At 36.3% G+C, this 17025-nt stretch overlaps 1 protein-coding gene across 4 annotated transcripts in view; it reads right to left on the minus strand.

Moving 5' to 3' along the window:
* SLK (STE20 like kinase) overlaps positions 1–17025 on the minus strand; it is a 49149-nt gene that overhangs the window by 31704 nt on the left and 420 nt on the right. The window lies entirely within an intron of this gene.

A 17025-nucleotide genomic window follows, 5' to 3' on the forward strand; every position in this document is an offset into this window, starting at 1 on the left:
CATGGAAATTCTGCATTTGGGTACCCTTAAAGTCAACCTGCCATTTATGTTACAGGACATATTTTGAAAGGGCAGAACTTCTGAGTAGCTGTAGCCCAGCAGTTTCTCCCTATATTATAGCTCTCAACTACTAATTCAATTTATTCCAAATGCTCTGCTTAAATACATTTGTTTCTGTGTCTATGATTAAGTGACTTAAACCTCATCCCATGCTAAGAAATCCAAACTGGCATTTTCAATGTTTATGTGCACACAAGGAACAAAGGGCTAGAAAGATTCATTAACAAAATCTGATCTTTTGAAAAGATACAGATATAAAAGATGAAAACCAAATTGGAATATCTCATTCCAAGACCTGACTAATACAAGATGACATGGATATTACTGACTGTCACTTGCAACAATACACCAATACTGCAATCCTTTCAGTAAAACCCCTGTTTGGATTATGTACTGAAGGTTACTACAGCAAACATTTTAACTTAAGGAGAGAGAATGGACAAGGAAATAGCCAGCTGTACATTACAGCATAGTTCTTGCAATGAATGGCACAGTCTTGTCAGCTGTCAATGGACAGAAAAACACACTTAATTCTAAGATAAATACTTTAATAAAGATGAATTGCAGGCTTGTATAGAATAAATAATCTTTAAAAATACACCTTGCAAATGAATTTGTCAGAACCTACATCCCTTACACTGGAATGGCAATGTACATCTAATGCACAAAAGTGTTGCAGAAATCTGAAAACATCTCAAGAAAGAAGAACAACCATTCCACACAAAAGCAGGGCCTACAAGTATGTGAAATTAGTGACTCTTCTCTAACAGTGCTGGATTTTTGCATGGTATCATATAGCTAAATGTAAGTTCTAGAGGCAGAAGCTTTGTGAAGAGACTGACAGCAGAATATTAAAAGGTAGTTTACTATCTGGGCAGTAGGCCAAGAAGTTGCATATTCCCAGCCCTGGACAGCAGGGAGAGCAGAGCTACTGCTCCAGAGTAATAGGATTACAGCTCAGAGATAACACATAGCCTTTCATCTTCTGATGACCAATATGAAGTTTCAGCCTTGCTTGTGAGGAGCTGTTTCAGTTTCCGAAACAATTCCTTCCCCACTGTGCATCTCCTCTGCAATGCAGCTTTAAAAATTAAACCAATATTTACAACCGAAAAAAAGTTAAGTACATCCTTCACCTCTTGTTCAACCAGCCAGGAACAAAGCTGAGATACGAGACAGAAAATTGTTCATCACCTTTTCTCCTGATGCCTGATCTCTTGTGAGATGTTACATAACCTCACTGCATGTTTTGCAGGCAGCAAAACAAATCAATTAAGAAGCTTTTCCTTTCTGACTCATTCTTCTCAACAGGACTGTATAGTCATAATCATGGATCATGAAAGTTGTCAAAAGGGGAAAATACACACATCCCTATTCAGCAAAATATGTTTTTCCCACATAAAAAAAGTTCCGCTTTTGTGTAAAACTGGGATTGTCAAATCTAGCTCCACGTAAATTTTCTGACAGTGCCTGGGTAATCAGTACTGAAAAGCTGGCTTTGTACAACAGGTAGCCAGGAGGTGTTTCTCTGAGCTACCACACAGCGGAGATTTCAATCTTCTTACAACATACAAATTAAGGAAAAAAATTTGTTCTCATTTTAAATTTTAGCAGCTCTATCAAACAAAAATATAAGCAGTAGTGTGGCCTATTGAAACAACTACAGTGGAGTTTTGTTTTTTTCTAATTTTCCTATACCATATTTAAAATTGTCCTGTACATTTTGAAACTTAAAAAACCCTGCATGATTGACCAGTATGAAGTGTTCAAACTGCTTTTCAAAAACGTGGAACGGTGTTCCTTATCAGTGAATTTTAGAAAATATGTCTACCTTAGTCAGATAAAAGGAAGTATTAATTCCAACAGTAAATGTTAAAAAATGTAATTAAAAGTATCAGTTTGAATTCAGGAGCAAATAGCTACTCTTGCAATATTAAACCACAATTTTAAAAATAAATCAGAAGTTCAGCCAATGAAGAAGACAGGAACCTCCACAGATTTTTGGAAATTAAGATGAGGTGGTCATTTCAAAGAAGCTGTTTTTTGCAAGAATCTCCAAAGCATGATGTCTGAAAATGCAGTAGTAATAAATTTTTAAAAAGGAGATAATTTCAACTTTTTGGTTCAATTATAGATATGCTTGGCCCAAGGAATTAAAAACCAGCTAACTTCAGTTATACCTGCTGAAACTGGTTGAAATGATGGTTACAAAAGATCTATTCAAAAGATAATGAAAGGACAGTATCTCCCAAAGAAGATGATACACCCTTGAACTACAGCTGATCAGCCAAACATTTTCCCAGCCTGCACAATGTATCACAACTACCCTACTATACAGTTTCTTCTACTTAAAAAGAAGTTCAGTAAATTCAGTTTCCCTGTTTAATGCCAGGGGAGGGGCGGGGGAAAAAGCTGAAATAGAAATACAGATAAAAAGCGCCTCTATTTCCTACAAGCAAATACTATGCCTACAAAAGGGAGGCCAGGGTTCGACCCTGACTGCTGAAGCATCTTTATGATCCTGTGGTCTGGTGCTGCCTTTGTGGCTATGCTCGTTTGGGAGCGGTTTCCATGACAACTTCACTCTTTTAACATTATCCTTGTACTTCATACTTACTGTGGTTCTTCTGCTTCCTCCACAGTTGGTTTCTGAGGATTCCACAAGTTATTTTTGGGAGTGGTATGAAATGTAATTTTCCTGTTTAACCTCATGTTTCCCGCTAAGTATTCTCATTAATTCTGTGATATTTTGTGTACTAGCTAAGCAGAGTTCCCATCCTGACTGCACATGATTTGTGCCACTGAAATTAGAAGGAATACTTATATTCATCTTTAAAAAGTACATGAGCTGAACTGGCCAATATATGCAAAATAACTGAAATAATCCTTTAGAGTAAACTTAACAGAGAAGATATCAGATTTCAGCATAATTCTTATTTAAGCAAATGTATTTAAAACACAGAGTAAATAATAAGAAAAAATAGCTAAATACTGGCAAGAAGAAAACAGCTGTGCTGTTCTAAAATTACACATCTTATTTTCCCATCTCTTGCTCTATGATGGCTTTCATAAAAGCAACAAGGAAAACCAGCTGACAATATTGGGAAAACATCTGTAATGAAGCATTAGGTGGTATCAGAGGTGTATGTGCAAAGGAGTGATATTTCTCCCCTAAATTCAGTTACAATAATTGTACACCCTACTTGCTAAAGCAGCATTGAAACACACAATACCGCATTACAATCAACTTCTAAACTTGAGAAGGGGGAGGTGTGACAAATTGAGATTTATCCCCACAGTGCTAAGCTGCTTTGCTAGTATCTTTCCCCTGCAGAGGACACTAACAGTTGCTGGCAGAGGTTCTCAGTTTTATCCAGCAGAAATGTCAGACCCAAACTAACTTAAAACCTCCCAGGAAGACAGTAACACAGTGGATGTTCATCTTGGATTACAAACATCCTACAGTTATTTATTCGGTTTTGTGTCATTAGGAAAAAAAATAACATAATCCTTAATGCTTACCTATTTACTTTAGTGACTACAACTTAAAATTCAGTCTATTCCAATGATAAACACACCTTTATTCCAAATGACATAATTAGGAGTGCTTCCAAGAAACAATGTTATCAAGAAATAATTTTTAATCAAACCATAATTACTAACTTAAACTGCTCACTAGAATTAAGACAAACAGCAAGTCAGAGTTGAAGCTGTGTACAGAATGTTGTTTTATCAGAAAATTATCTCACTGCCAGCTTGAGAATTTTATGATTTGCTTTTGATAATTTTATGATTTGTCTGAACATAGGACTTAAAAAACCTCCAAGTCCTTTGCCTGGAAAGTTTTTGTTATAATCTTGCTTGTTAATCACTTAACATCTGTAATGAGCTTTAGTTCACTGGAGCTCAGAGCCAGCGTTACTCCTGCTAACGCCTTTTCCCAAGGAGACTTTTGGAGCTGTAAAAGCTCAATTCTACAGACAGAGACACCACTGAGTCTTCTGGCTTCATGTAGCACCAAGTCACTTTGTTTACTCGCACTCTGCAGACTAGTGTACATCCACAGATATACAAGCATACATCTAATATACTCCTTTCTTTCTTTTTTGCCTTTTTTTTTTTTTTTTTTTTTTTTTTACTTTTTTCAATAGAGTGGCTCAGTCAAGCCACAATTCCTCAGAGTTAAGTTACAAAACAAAACTGGGATCTGCTGTGCCCAGAGCTTTTTAGCCAGATCAGATGCAAGATGGCTACAGCTGTTTGCTGATCCAGCACAGCCATTCACTACGACAAAACAAGAAAAAAGCAGTGCATCTGAATCCAGCATGGAAAATTCTGTCCTTCCTAGCTGGATATCAACAAGTCAACAAAATAATAAAGAAAGATGACAACTTCTTGGGGCTTTAAGAACCCTTCAACAAAAGCCTTCTGACATGTTACTAGGGAAACTACATAGTCATAGAAATGCAATGTGGCAGTCATTAAGTTAAAAAACTAGCTGTCAAAAAAGTAAAGAATATTATTAAAAACTCTACATTTCATCTAGCAGAAGGCATTAAAAGACCTGCACTGAGACAATTCATGTTATGTATTTATTGCAGAAGATGATGACCTATAACAGATGTAACTTAACTGTCATTAAAAGTGTAAACATCTTACTAGCTCAAATATATAGCCAATTTGAGAAGAGGTTCTGTATAATTTGATACTGCAATGTGAGCCATATTCAAATTTCACAATCAGCACAGCTAAACAGCCAGAGGGGGAAGATTAAATTAAACAAGATGAATGAAGCATCATCACCCCTTTTCATTCTTTGCCCTCCTAAAATGAACAATGCAGAATATTTCATGTTTTGAGGGAAAAATATAAACCATATTTTTATGCAGTTTAAAATTCCATGTTTTACAAAGAGATACAGTTGTAGCAGTGGGAAAGGAAATGAGACAATACATTAATACCACACTGAAACTGGCAACAGCTCTTGCAAAACTATCAAAGCACATATTCTGTTGCTTCATGCATACTCTAGTCTGTTAAAATGAAACTTCCTCTATTTTGGAAGGAGTAAAAGAAAGAAGTAGAGTAGCTTTAGAAAGTTTTAACTAAAAAAGCTGTACATCATTATCCCTCACCATTAAGTAAACTCATTACAGAAACTAATTCATTTTCTATTTATGTTTTAATAAAATTTAGAATTCTAGAAGGGAGTAATTGGTTCTTTACATACACATCTCTAAGGCAATCTAACAAACAACTGCAAAGATAGCAACAACAACAAAGAAATCAACAAAGAAATCAATAAAAAAACCCCAAAAAATCAGTTAAGCCAGCATCATTCAGCACTCTGTAACATAAACAAGTTATTTTCAAGTCAGTCCTACGGTATTAAAATTTATTAATTATAAAATTCACTCTGCTGGTATATGCTATTTAATGCTTGTATGGTCTATGACTTGCCAGTAGTTTCCCTTATGCTGTAAATCCTGACCCTAAAGTACACAGCATCTCACAAGCACCAAAAGAAATTTCCAAAGGTGCCTCACAGTTTAGATGAGCTGGCTTCCTTTGTGCTGCAATTACAATACCTCAAGAGATGAGAAGGAGCCTTCTCAGTAAACATTTGGTGTTCCTTGACAACTGGCTATTCAAGTACCACAAAAATAGCATCCTGGGTTCTGTAAATGAACTTCATTCATATTCAACACAGTAGTGGAATATGCTGCTTTCTGATGCTCTCTTTAAGATTAACTGTTTGGTTTGTTGGGATTTTTTAACTGTTGAATTTAAACAACTAATTATGAAAATTGACTACTCTGAGAAACTATATGAATAAAAATCCTATTACTTATCAGCAGATTTCAAAGGAAATTTTAATTTAGAAGCATGCTGCTGATGCTATTTTTCAAATCCTCATGTTTTATGCACTTGCTGTTTGACACTCTAGTGTGATTTGTTCAGAATTTACCTAGAATGCTACTGATAAACACAAATGGCCACGAGAATAATTGCATTACTTGATAAAATTATTTTTAAAAAATCCAGATAAACCAATCAAGACAAAATCCTTTAAGTCTTTGAAAAGCTCAATGCACGTAATATGTAGCTTTCATGTAACGTTGGAACATTGTTCTTTCTCTGACACTGAGAAAGAGAGTCACACTAACATTAAACAGTTAAGCACACAAGATGTTCAGGAGGAAGTACTGTTCTTGCCTCATAACAGTGTGGCAATGTTGCTTCTCATGGAATTATGGAACCTTTATTTTGTCCATGTGTCCAAGAAGTGATGTTGCATGGCTCTTAGGAGGAGGTCTTGTTAAGGGAAAACCACCTCATCTCTTTATTCTTTTACTCCCTCTCTCTCTCATATTTATTTTTTTACTTATTATTAGGCTGAAAGCTTTTTGAAGCAGAGGACTATCTTTTGTTGTATATTTGTACAGTGAGAGGGAATGAAGAAATCCATTCCCTTTGAAAAATTATCAAAGCCACTTCTTGCTTCAAAACACCCTGCTCACTCTGAAATTCAAGTCAGTTCCTGTACTGTCCTCATATGAGCTGCCAAATAAGAAGTCTAATAAAATTTTCAAACCTAAAGTAGAAAAAAGAATCATCACTTGTACTAAAACTGGAATCATGGGTTTATAGTTAATTTGCAGTTAAAGACATGCCTACATAACAAAATGCACCTAGCATGGGTATCAGTGGTGCTAAGGGCAGAACCACTGGCTGATAAAAACACCACCAGCATTCCCCACAAGCACCTTTCTATTAGTAGTTGCTACCAGCAAAAGGCTCCCACAACAGGAAAAAGTCTATTTTTTTCTTCTGTCCTGACAAAAAGCATTCATTTGACATACCTTAACAACTCCAGAATATTAATATGCCACCCTTTCACAGCTATTGGAGCCAACACTGACACTGGCCTGTCAATGTCCCCTTACACGAGCAGCGTCACTTGTCTGGCCCTCTCGTGAGCTGGTCGGGGCAGCCAAGAAGATTACACAGACAATCAGCTTTTGCGTGGCTTAGTTCCCTGAACCAGATCAACACGGGGCTGGCAGGCACCAGGTCTGTCACAAGGAAGGATGTGGGAAGGACAGTACACTGCCAGAACCCTGCCTGCATTGACCTGCAGTCGGAAACTGCCGTGGAAAAGAGCCATGGTAAGACCCTGACACTCATCATTTCAGTGTCGCTCCCGTCCTTACAAAATGCAAGACTTTGGACAGCAATGTGTTGTTGACTGTTTCACTTAGTAAATATCACAGGTCCACACTGTTTCAGTGCTTTTCAGGGATTCAGAATAATCTTCTTTATATTGCACTGGCTAAAAGTGATGTCGGGCCACTAAAGGCCACAAATTTACAATAGCATCAATAAATACTGAAACAAACACCACAAATAGTAGAGGAAACAAGTCTGTACATGAGCTCCTTTTATATTTCACTTGTAAGTGCTAAGGCCAGTATGTGGGTTTTTTGTTTGTTTTTATTCAAATGCAACATGCAAAATCAACAACCAGCTTACTGGGTTCTTAAGCTGGCCAGAACACCTGTATTTGCTGCCAAGAGACAGTTTGAAGTTCCTGCTACAGCCAAGAGCAAAGCAGGCATTGTCAGGTACCCCAGCTATCCCTGTCAATAAGAAACACTTGTCAGTATTATTTAAATTGTGATTTTTAAGCTTTCACACTTTCCTTCCAGAGAGATGAAAAATGGCAGACAGGTTACTTTTAAACTTGGTTGGTACATCTCCACTAATAGCAAAAACTAGTTGGAAAGAATGAAAGAGTAAAAAAGCTTGGCTAGACTCTGAGAGTATCCATTTCTCCACATTACTGGGATGATTTGAGTTTGTTTTGGGGATAATTCCTGTCCAAACTATTCTGACTGTATTTCCCCAGGATGATCACAGCTCATGGTGTGCTGTAGCTGCACAGACCTGAGCTTCTGACCCTTGACTATCCAGCAATAAACATCAGAACTGTTTGCCTGAATGGTGAACTGAAAGACTTGTGGCATCCACAGAAGTTAAGCAAGTAAGAGAATGAGAAGGACAATCAAAATTACAAAGGGTCAAGCAGTTGTCTTATAATAAGCAGACTAAAAAGGCTGGGCTTCTTCAATTCAAACAGGAAACACTGAAGGTGGGGCAGGAACATGACTGAACTTTATAAAATAAAAAAAGGCAGCACATGAATTGAATAAATCCTGATTGAGACAATGGTTGTGAAGGAGATGAGGGTTAGCTGCAACATTTTAATTTTTGCTGAGGCACCCAACATTTCTCCATTAAGGTATTACTGCCTTTTAATTACAAAGGTAATCAAAATCTTTTCCTGACAAAATACTATTTAGAAATACAAGTTTTTTTCTACAATGCACAATTTAGATATATTAGAGAAAACTTTTGTTTTTACAGTATAAATCTGTTTCAGGAGAATGATGAAAGAATACGAGATGAAAGAATAAAATCATGTGTAGGAAGTCTGGCCAAGTTATTACACTATCATTGACAAAGTTACAGTAACTTTCCTTAGAAGACTTTCTGAATCACAGCTATGACTAAACATTTCTACAGACAATACCCAGTTCCTTAAATACCTCCTTAAACAAGGAAGTCTCAGACCTAAAATGCCATTCAAAGGGATATGAGGAAAGCAAAGGGTCAGTATTCTCCCAACTCATCACTCAATTAGATGGATTAAAACCCAGTTCTGCCTTAGGATGGAGATTCACCATTGCTTCTATACCAAGTAAACCAGTTGTGATCCAGGCACAACTTCAGTTGTGGGGTAATGGTTCCCCCCCAAAAAACTTCACTTTCTGTTCCCTCACTTATTTTGAATAACTGCATTATTGCAACATCAGAAAAATTCTGAAAATAATAAATTTTATGGCATCCTTTATTTTCAAATTTTCTGAAACAACAAACAGATTTTCAGGACGGACACTTGAAGGTAAGAGTCCTCTGTAGCAGCAAGAGATTTAGCAAATTTTAAACACTAATCGATAAATTGATTTGACTGTTGCAGTATGGTCTTACTTTTTCACTTCTTCATGTTCTTCCCCCACAGAAAATTTTAAGTAAAATTTGAAAATCATATCATAGAATATCATGCCTCAGGTAGTCAGAATATTCTTAAAGCTACATTTTGTGTAGAACTTGACTCAAGCATGAGTCTAGGTTTGAGCAATTTCTTGCTCTAGGTTATAGGCAATCACCTAACTAGAAAATGGCTAAAAATTATAAACATGCAAGGTAGAGAGGAAATACTTTGTGTCTCACTCTTAGCTTCCAAATCACCATTCATGCTTAGCTGCCTTACATGAACCTCTCTATATAGACACATGCAAGCCCATATAATAAAATACTGAAAAATCCAGTCTTAAACCAAAATAGTTAAAAAAAAAAAAAAAGGTAAATCTCTAACTTTAATATTGTAACTTGCTTTTACATACATTGAGAATTCCTTCGAGAAACACCATATCCTCCTGAAACCAAGTATGGTAGTTTAAGCAGGTGAATTAAATATTAAAAGAAACTTACATTACTGTTTTATTAATTTTTTTTTGCTTTAGGTAAATCTTCTACTGCATATACTTCAGTTGGTTTGTGGCATGAATGTAGAGTATATTCAACAGAAGCTCTGAAATGCCAGTGGAAAATTAACATTTCCAGTAAAGCCTTCATTTTCTATTGAAGCATGAATACCATTACAAAGTGGTTTGAGGTAGCCTACTAGCTTTTATTGAATATTACTTGGACAATTTTTATTGCCTGACATCCTTCAAACATATTCCACATGTCTTCTCTCTAAAAAAAGATTCTTTCCCATTTCTAAGTAGAGAAACTGTGTTTCCATGTGACATATTTCAGATACAGCTCAGACTTAAAATTTCTTTCAAGCATTCCATATGGTAATCATGTTATAAAGTCATTAAATATGAACTAGAGGGGGTATTTTATATGGTTTTGGAGAAAAATTATAAAACATCACATATTTTTTACTCTGCTATTAAATCAATCTGCTTTCTATGCTGTTAATTCAGTCTGCTTTGTTTTCTAACTGCAAATTTCATGGCTTTTCCATCACTAAACATAGAAAACGAACAATCCAAACAGTATCAAAAGAAAGGATAGCACAAGCATTGCAGTTGAGTAATTTGGCAGCTACTGTAAAATAAGACAATAGGCAAAAGAGGTGAGACACTACAGATTTGTCAACTCCGTGTATAATCTGAATATAATTAAAGGTTATTGGGGAAGCACAAAGAAGCAAAGACTGAAAAAGTATTTATAAATGACACACCAGGAACCAGGGTCTCAAGGAATGTATTTAAAATCTCAAATCAGTGAGTTTAATTACAGACTCCTCTTGAACACAGACGCAACTGTCATTGAAGGAAAATGATGTTTACTATCTTAGGAGATTCTCAAAATGTGGGTCATGGCCCATGAAACATGCAATTCATAAATGCATTCAATTTAAACAATGACCAAAAAAACCCACCAAAACCAAACACCAAACTGGAGATTGGAATATTTGCAAATACAAGTCAAACAATTTATTTCTAATATACTGTTTACAGGGTGGTCAAAACTGGAATTTGAGTCATTACCAAAAGAAACTTTTCAACCATTGCTCTGCAACACTGGCACACATTTCTACTTGGAGGATTGTATTTCTGTAGGACCCTGCCAAGGATTAAAGGTTTAACCATATTGTCTACAAAATCATTAACAAACCCCAAAAACCAACAAAATCCCCCCAAAACTCTTAACAGAATTATTTAAGTAATTGGACTGCATGTGACTTAAAAGAATTATTTCACCAAGCCAGAATAGCCTAAAGAAGCTTCATTCTGCAATCTATTTTACTTGACACAGTCAGATTTAGTTTATGCCTGAAATCTGAAGTTTTACTTTCCAGACAAGAAAACACAGTCCAAACAGTTACACAAACAGTTAGCTAAGAAACATATCAGATCACATGAAGAAAACCAAAAAGGAACTTAATAAACACGAATAAAATTAAATAATTATTTCCTATTTACTTAGAGTTTTAAACAGTTTACTTTACTATGCTCACACCTTGGAAAAGATGACTGCCTTACCAAGAACTGATCATAAGCATTCTATAATTATCCTCCACAAACTTGGCTGCAGTTTTAGTTCCAAATGCAACAGACAATACATTACTCATAAGTTAAGTATTGTGATGCTGATTTCAAGCCAAGTGATGCAAATATGTCCAAAAAGTGAGAGACACGTGCTATGCTCCTTCCCAATATTTCCTTGCGACAGACAAAAAGGAAAAGTAAGTAACAAGTAGCCATTTCAGTCAAGAAAGTTATCTCAGCCTACAATTTACAGATGACTTTCTGGTACTACCATTTCCTCAGAAAACTTAGCTGGAGTGACAATAGGTGTAAAGAGCTCTGTAAAGCTTTCCCCTTGACAGATTTCCCAGAGTTTAAAACAGTGGTACTGCCTTTTCCTTATCTGGAATCTTCTAATCAGGCCAAAACTGCAATAGTGTGAAAATAAAGATAACACTGTAGGGCAAGTCACCAAGCTGATCAGCAAGATTACAATCGTTTGCCTTCTATGAACTGTCATCCACCTTTTTTCATCATTCACAGCAGCCCTACCATACTCAGGCTACTTTTACAGAGATCACTGTTCATAGTAAGCTTTAAGTAAAGTTTTAGTTCTATTCTACTTAGACTATTTAAAATGTCATATTGGCACCTTATACATGACTCTCTTGAGAGTAAATCAACTCTCATATCTCCACTATCTACTAATGCCTCAATGGCTAAACAAAGCAACATAGCACTAAAGAGAATATTATTAATTCAAATCTCCTGAGGGCAACTGCACCATTTTACTGCTCCAGTTTAATGAGAGGTCAACTTACACAGTCAATTATGAATGAAAATATATTAGAAGAAAACATATTTGGTATAGCAAACAATTTCAATCAAAATAGCCCACAGTTCTGCACCACTGATTCATACTTCTGTATTGAACTTCAATTTAGAATATTTTCACCTGCTATTTCTTTCCAGGTCTGGGCTTATGGAAGTCACACCTGAAACATTTGTGAAATGTTGTGTTTGACAGGAAACTTTCAAGCATTGATTTATATTCCAACTAGTACCAAACATGCAGGACTTCAGACAAACTCAAGCAACGTCCTTCCACAGGGAACTAGATCATTCATAACAGAATGTCTGCAAAGTTTCAACAGCTCTATCAGGTTCTTCTAAAGAATTAGTGGAACAAATGACACCACATAAGTAAAAAGATAAGGAGTAGAAAAAACAAAGCCTATCTGTGCTTCAAGCTTAGATATTAAGTAAGTGGTCCAAATCTGTTCCTGGGATTGCTACATTACAGATGTAAAAGATATCCACCCTATGAAGCAGCATGATACATCACTATCATCTGGATAACTTCAAGTTGAAATAACCAACTGCAGGAATTTAGAACGATGTGCCGTAAGACCAATGAAATTAGAGAGTACAAATTCCCCTTGCTCTGTCCTTAACTTGTTCATAAATCAGATTAATTAATGCATTTTCTAGGATTAGAAAATAAATTATTATGTTAGTGGTATACAGAAAAGTACTTCTAAGCAACTACCAGCAGTCAGTTCATATTTAAACATTAAAAGGAATTAAGAACACATAATCATTAAATTATATAATTGGTCCAGTCTTATTAAATCACTACTTAAAAATTCTATTTGTTTCTACCTGATGTAGAAGACCTAAAGGCAAAACCAAGCTGTCCTGTAAGTCATACAGGTACATTAGAGATAAGAGGGTTTCAAATACAGATAACAAAAGCTTAAGTTAAATGAAGCAAATGGATGCCTGGACTTGAAGAAACACTGCTGTCAAAAGTCCACTACGAGCAGCCAGAGATGAGCTGGTACTGGCCACCATTGCCAATGGAAGTAAATATGAACGCTGAATGTAGCTATAATTTTCAGAACATAATGCAAGTGGGTAACGCTGTTCACCATGATTATGGTTATCAGCTTGCACAAAATTTCTTCTCCGAACCTAAAGATAAAACGGATTTTTTTTCTTTTAACCAAGCATCAGTTAATTGCTCAGAGCTGGAAGACTTGTGCTAGTAAATTCATATGAAGTTTTCATTTCCTTTTCTGAACTCTTATGACAATTTTGTATACACAGTGCTTGCAACATCTTAGATTTAGTGCAATGAATGAGATGCTATAAAGGGACAGAACACTCCAGTTCAAACAAAGAAGTGTGAATGAAATTGAAAGCTAGACAAGTCCAAAGGATTCCCTAATAATAATTAAAATATATATACACTATATACTATCTCTATATCGACATACCATATAGAGATACTCTGTCTTATACTGTATAGTGTCACATATGTTTTACTTCTATAGAATCTGTTCCCACAGAAGACTTAAAATTAGTACATTTGTGCAGATGGTACCCATAATAACTATAATCATGGCCAAATGTACATGAGTTTGGTGGAGTAGTATTCTCTCTCTATTCTGCAATTTAAGTCCTCTATATGGGTGTACAATGTTCTGGCTGGCAAATTTTACTGAAATACAGGCCCAAAACTTTATTTGAGGTTAACTGAGGAAGATATGTGCACTTTCATTAATGATGTTTATTGGTAGCAAGAAAGAGCCACAGATCACATCAGGCACTTGAAAGGTCTGTTTTCCCATCATCTGAACATTTACTTCTGGGAATTCAGAAAGTAGTTTAAAGCTGATGAAAGTCATTAACACACTACTCTACCTTAAAGCAATGTTTACAGTGTGCACAGAATTGTGATTTGGCACAATAGGGTACTAGAACACACAATATAGCAACATGATACAATAATATAGCTACTTTCTAAATCAGATTGATTATAATTACAATAAAAGCCCATGTTTTTTCAGGGCACTTAACCTGATCAAATCAAGAGACGTTTCAAACTGTCCCTCTTTTGTTTTAGGAGTTTTCTGCATCTCAGTGCCAAATTTCGAAGTTGAAATCAGCCTCCACTGCTAATATTATGCATCTCCAGTGTCTGTCAGAACTCTAGAAGTCCATTCAGTAGTTCTAAATAATCCATGAAAAGCACATAAAAGAGACTGGAAAAAATTCTATCATCAGGAAACTCGAAATTCTTTTCAAGGGCCATCACCTGACACTGAAGTACTCCAAGGATCTATAAATTGTAAAAGGCCAGGAAACCACACCATTATTCATTAGCCAAAAGCAAAAAGAAAACAGCCTTAAAGTGGCCTCTTTGAAGAGCTTGAAAAGAGCCAGAATAAAAAGTCCTACACGGCTATAAACCTTTGCCATCAGTAATCTGCAATTATAGAGCCCCTCTTGATCACAAGAGACTTGCAACCGCAGTTGAAACAGAGTATTTCTAAACATCACTCTGAAGTCCGGGAATACAAATGTATGAATTGTCAGAACTGAAAAAGCCCTAGAATGCTGCAACTAACAGCTTCAAAGGAAATAAGCTCTTCTAGAAATTTGGCTTAAGTATTTAAAAAAAGGCAAGATCCTTGTACTTGATTGCAGAGAAGAGGAATAGATCACAAGTTTTCAATGCCCTTAAGACTTCTGTACACAAAATTAATTACCACTGGACAGCATTTTTAAGTAAATAATTTAATCAGCGAGGCTTCCCAGTACTGTCAGAATCATTTAGAGTTGTTTTTGAGTTTTTATTTAAATATTTGACACTTTGTTCAGAAGATCAGTTACACAACTAAACCAATTATTCCTCTATGGGTAATCATAGCATGCAACCAATCTAACCTACTTTTTAGAAATTCCAAGTATACAAAGACTTATTTATATGGCAATTCCATTTTAACATACATCTGCCAAAATGCTGTCACACACAGATCCTAAGATCTTAAACAAAGGCAAATGTACTTTTGGCAAATGTAACTGACACTGGGGTGATGGGGAGGTTGGCAAATAAAACAAAATCCATTACACAAAATGAAAATCCCCAACCCCCACACTTCCATTACCTAAAGACTAAGTCTTCAAGCATTCTTGAGAGCTTTGTTCTGGCTTATAGTTTTGAACTCAAAATTCGAGAAGGAATTGAATATCTATTCCTGCAGCTTCTCATTTGAGGCGTATATCCATGAAAGAACAACATAACACACCTTCCCTGCTTTCCACACTGTTTCCTGGGAAGCATGCTCAGGTGCAGGAACACAAGTACACTTTGTATCTGTGTGTAAGCCTCCTTCTCAAACTAGATGGAAACAAAAAGAATGCTGATGAACACATGCAGTAACCTACTTTTTTTTTTTTTTTTTTAATGGGAATTTTTTTCCAGGAATACCTCCTGTTAATTCTCATAAGAGCCAACTTCAACAACTTGACCAGAGTAACCAAACTTCAACAACTTGACCAGACTAACCACATGTGTAATTCTGTCTGTGATTAATTTCAACAGCGAACTCCGTCATTTCAGTCAGAAATAAATCTCAAAGTGAAAAATTACATCCAAGTAGAAAACATTCTCCTGTTTGTGTACAGAGTACATTGACGTGAAAATTTTACCAGCTGCCTTGCTCAGACACCTTTTTGAACTACTATTGCTAATAAAGACATGCCTACAGATGAAGTGAGAGGGGGTTTGAGGATGGATGGGGAAGTGCACGTGGGGGAAGAGGAAAACACATTTAGTATTATATCTGAGGCATATGTTCAGAAAATGAGAATCAAAGCTCCACTATGCAGCACAAATTGAAACTTTAATACTCTGCAAGTGCTGTTAGAGATGCTATGTTTTTGTGGTGAGCAGGCTTTATAATAGAGCAACTTCAGACATATTCCCGGGCATTAAAAAAAAACCAAACAAACCCAAAACTCTTATCTTCAAAAATGACAAGAGAACCACCATATAGACTATGTATTACACCAGCATCGAAATAAACTAGATGCTCTTAATATAGAACATTGACACAAATTCCTTGGGTGAAATGACCCCACCTAACACTCTGAACTTATTGTGGCACTTCTGCTCAAATTTACAAACAGGTGATGCCACCACAGTACAACAGAACCTAAAATAATTTCAACCAAAAATAGAACAAGTTTCATGAGTACCCAGATTTCATAAACTCTCAAATCCAGTACTCTAAATATAAATGTTTCTTGATCGAATTAGCTCTCAGAAACACTGTAAATGCCATGCTACTTTTTCTCAGTCTCCAGAACCTGCTCCTTAGCTTCAATTCATGTCTGTTCCCAATTCTCTCATGCTTATTCATCAGCATGTTCTTTCCACGCTATCCGTAAACCAAACATGCAGCATTAACACCCTTTTGGAAGAAGCAATGTAGCTGAAGACTAGCCTGAAAGCTCAAGTCTTGTCAAACACTAGCAGAGTTGTATCTATGTTATTGTACTCTACTTGGCTTGATAAATTCTAGATAAGCATCCTTAAAAACCCTACTTCTACCAGTACACTTAAAGATTTAAAGAGCAAACAACTGAGAGAAGTTAGGAGATCCAGCACATGAATTCGGCCACACAGGGAAAGCCAGGAGAACAGAGCTATTTAATTGAACTCCACGTGGAACAAGATGGGAGAAAGCCCATTAAAGCGACGACAACCTTGCTCTGTACACTACACATGAGGCACAGAAGTCAGTTGTACTGTTAATGGGGTTCCTTCCGTACAGGGGAAAAAAAAAAACTATGAACTTCGGATCTATGAAAATTCAGTCTTTGTACGGTTAGGAGCCATACATGAGTCCCAAAAAAACCCAAAACACAGAGAAGTGAGCAATCCAGCAGCGGGCAGGGTGGAGCAGAAGGCGGGACAATGACCTAATAGGTCTTTTCTATCTTTAGTTTCACCAGGCTCCGTGGCCAAGAGGCGCCGGGATCCCCCGCTCTGCCCCCGGCCGCGTCC

The sequence above is a fragment of the Sylvia atricapilla genome, chromosome 8, assembly GCF_009819655.1.
Source record: "Sylvia atricapilla isolate bSylAtr1 chromosome 8, bSylAtr1.pri, whole genome shotgun sequence".
Taxonomy (NCBI): domain Eukaryota; kingdom Metazoa; phylum Chordata; class Aves; order Passeriformes; family Sylviidae; genus Sylvia; species Sylvia atricapilla.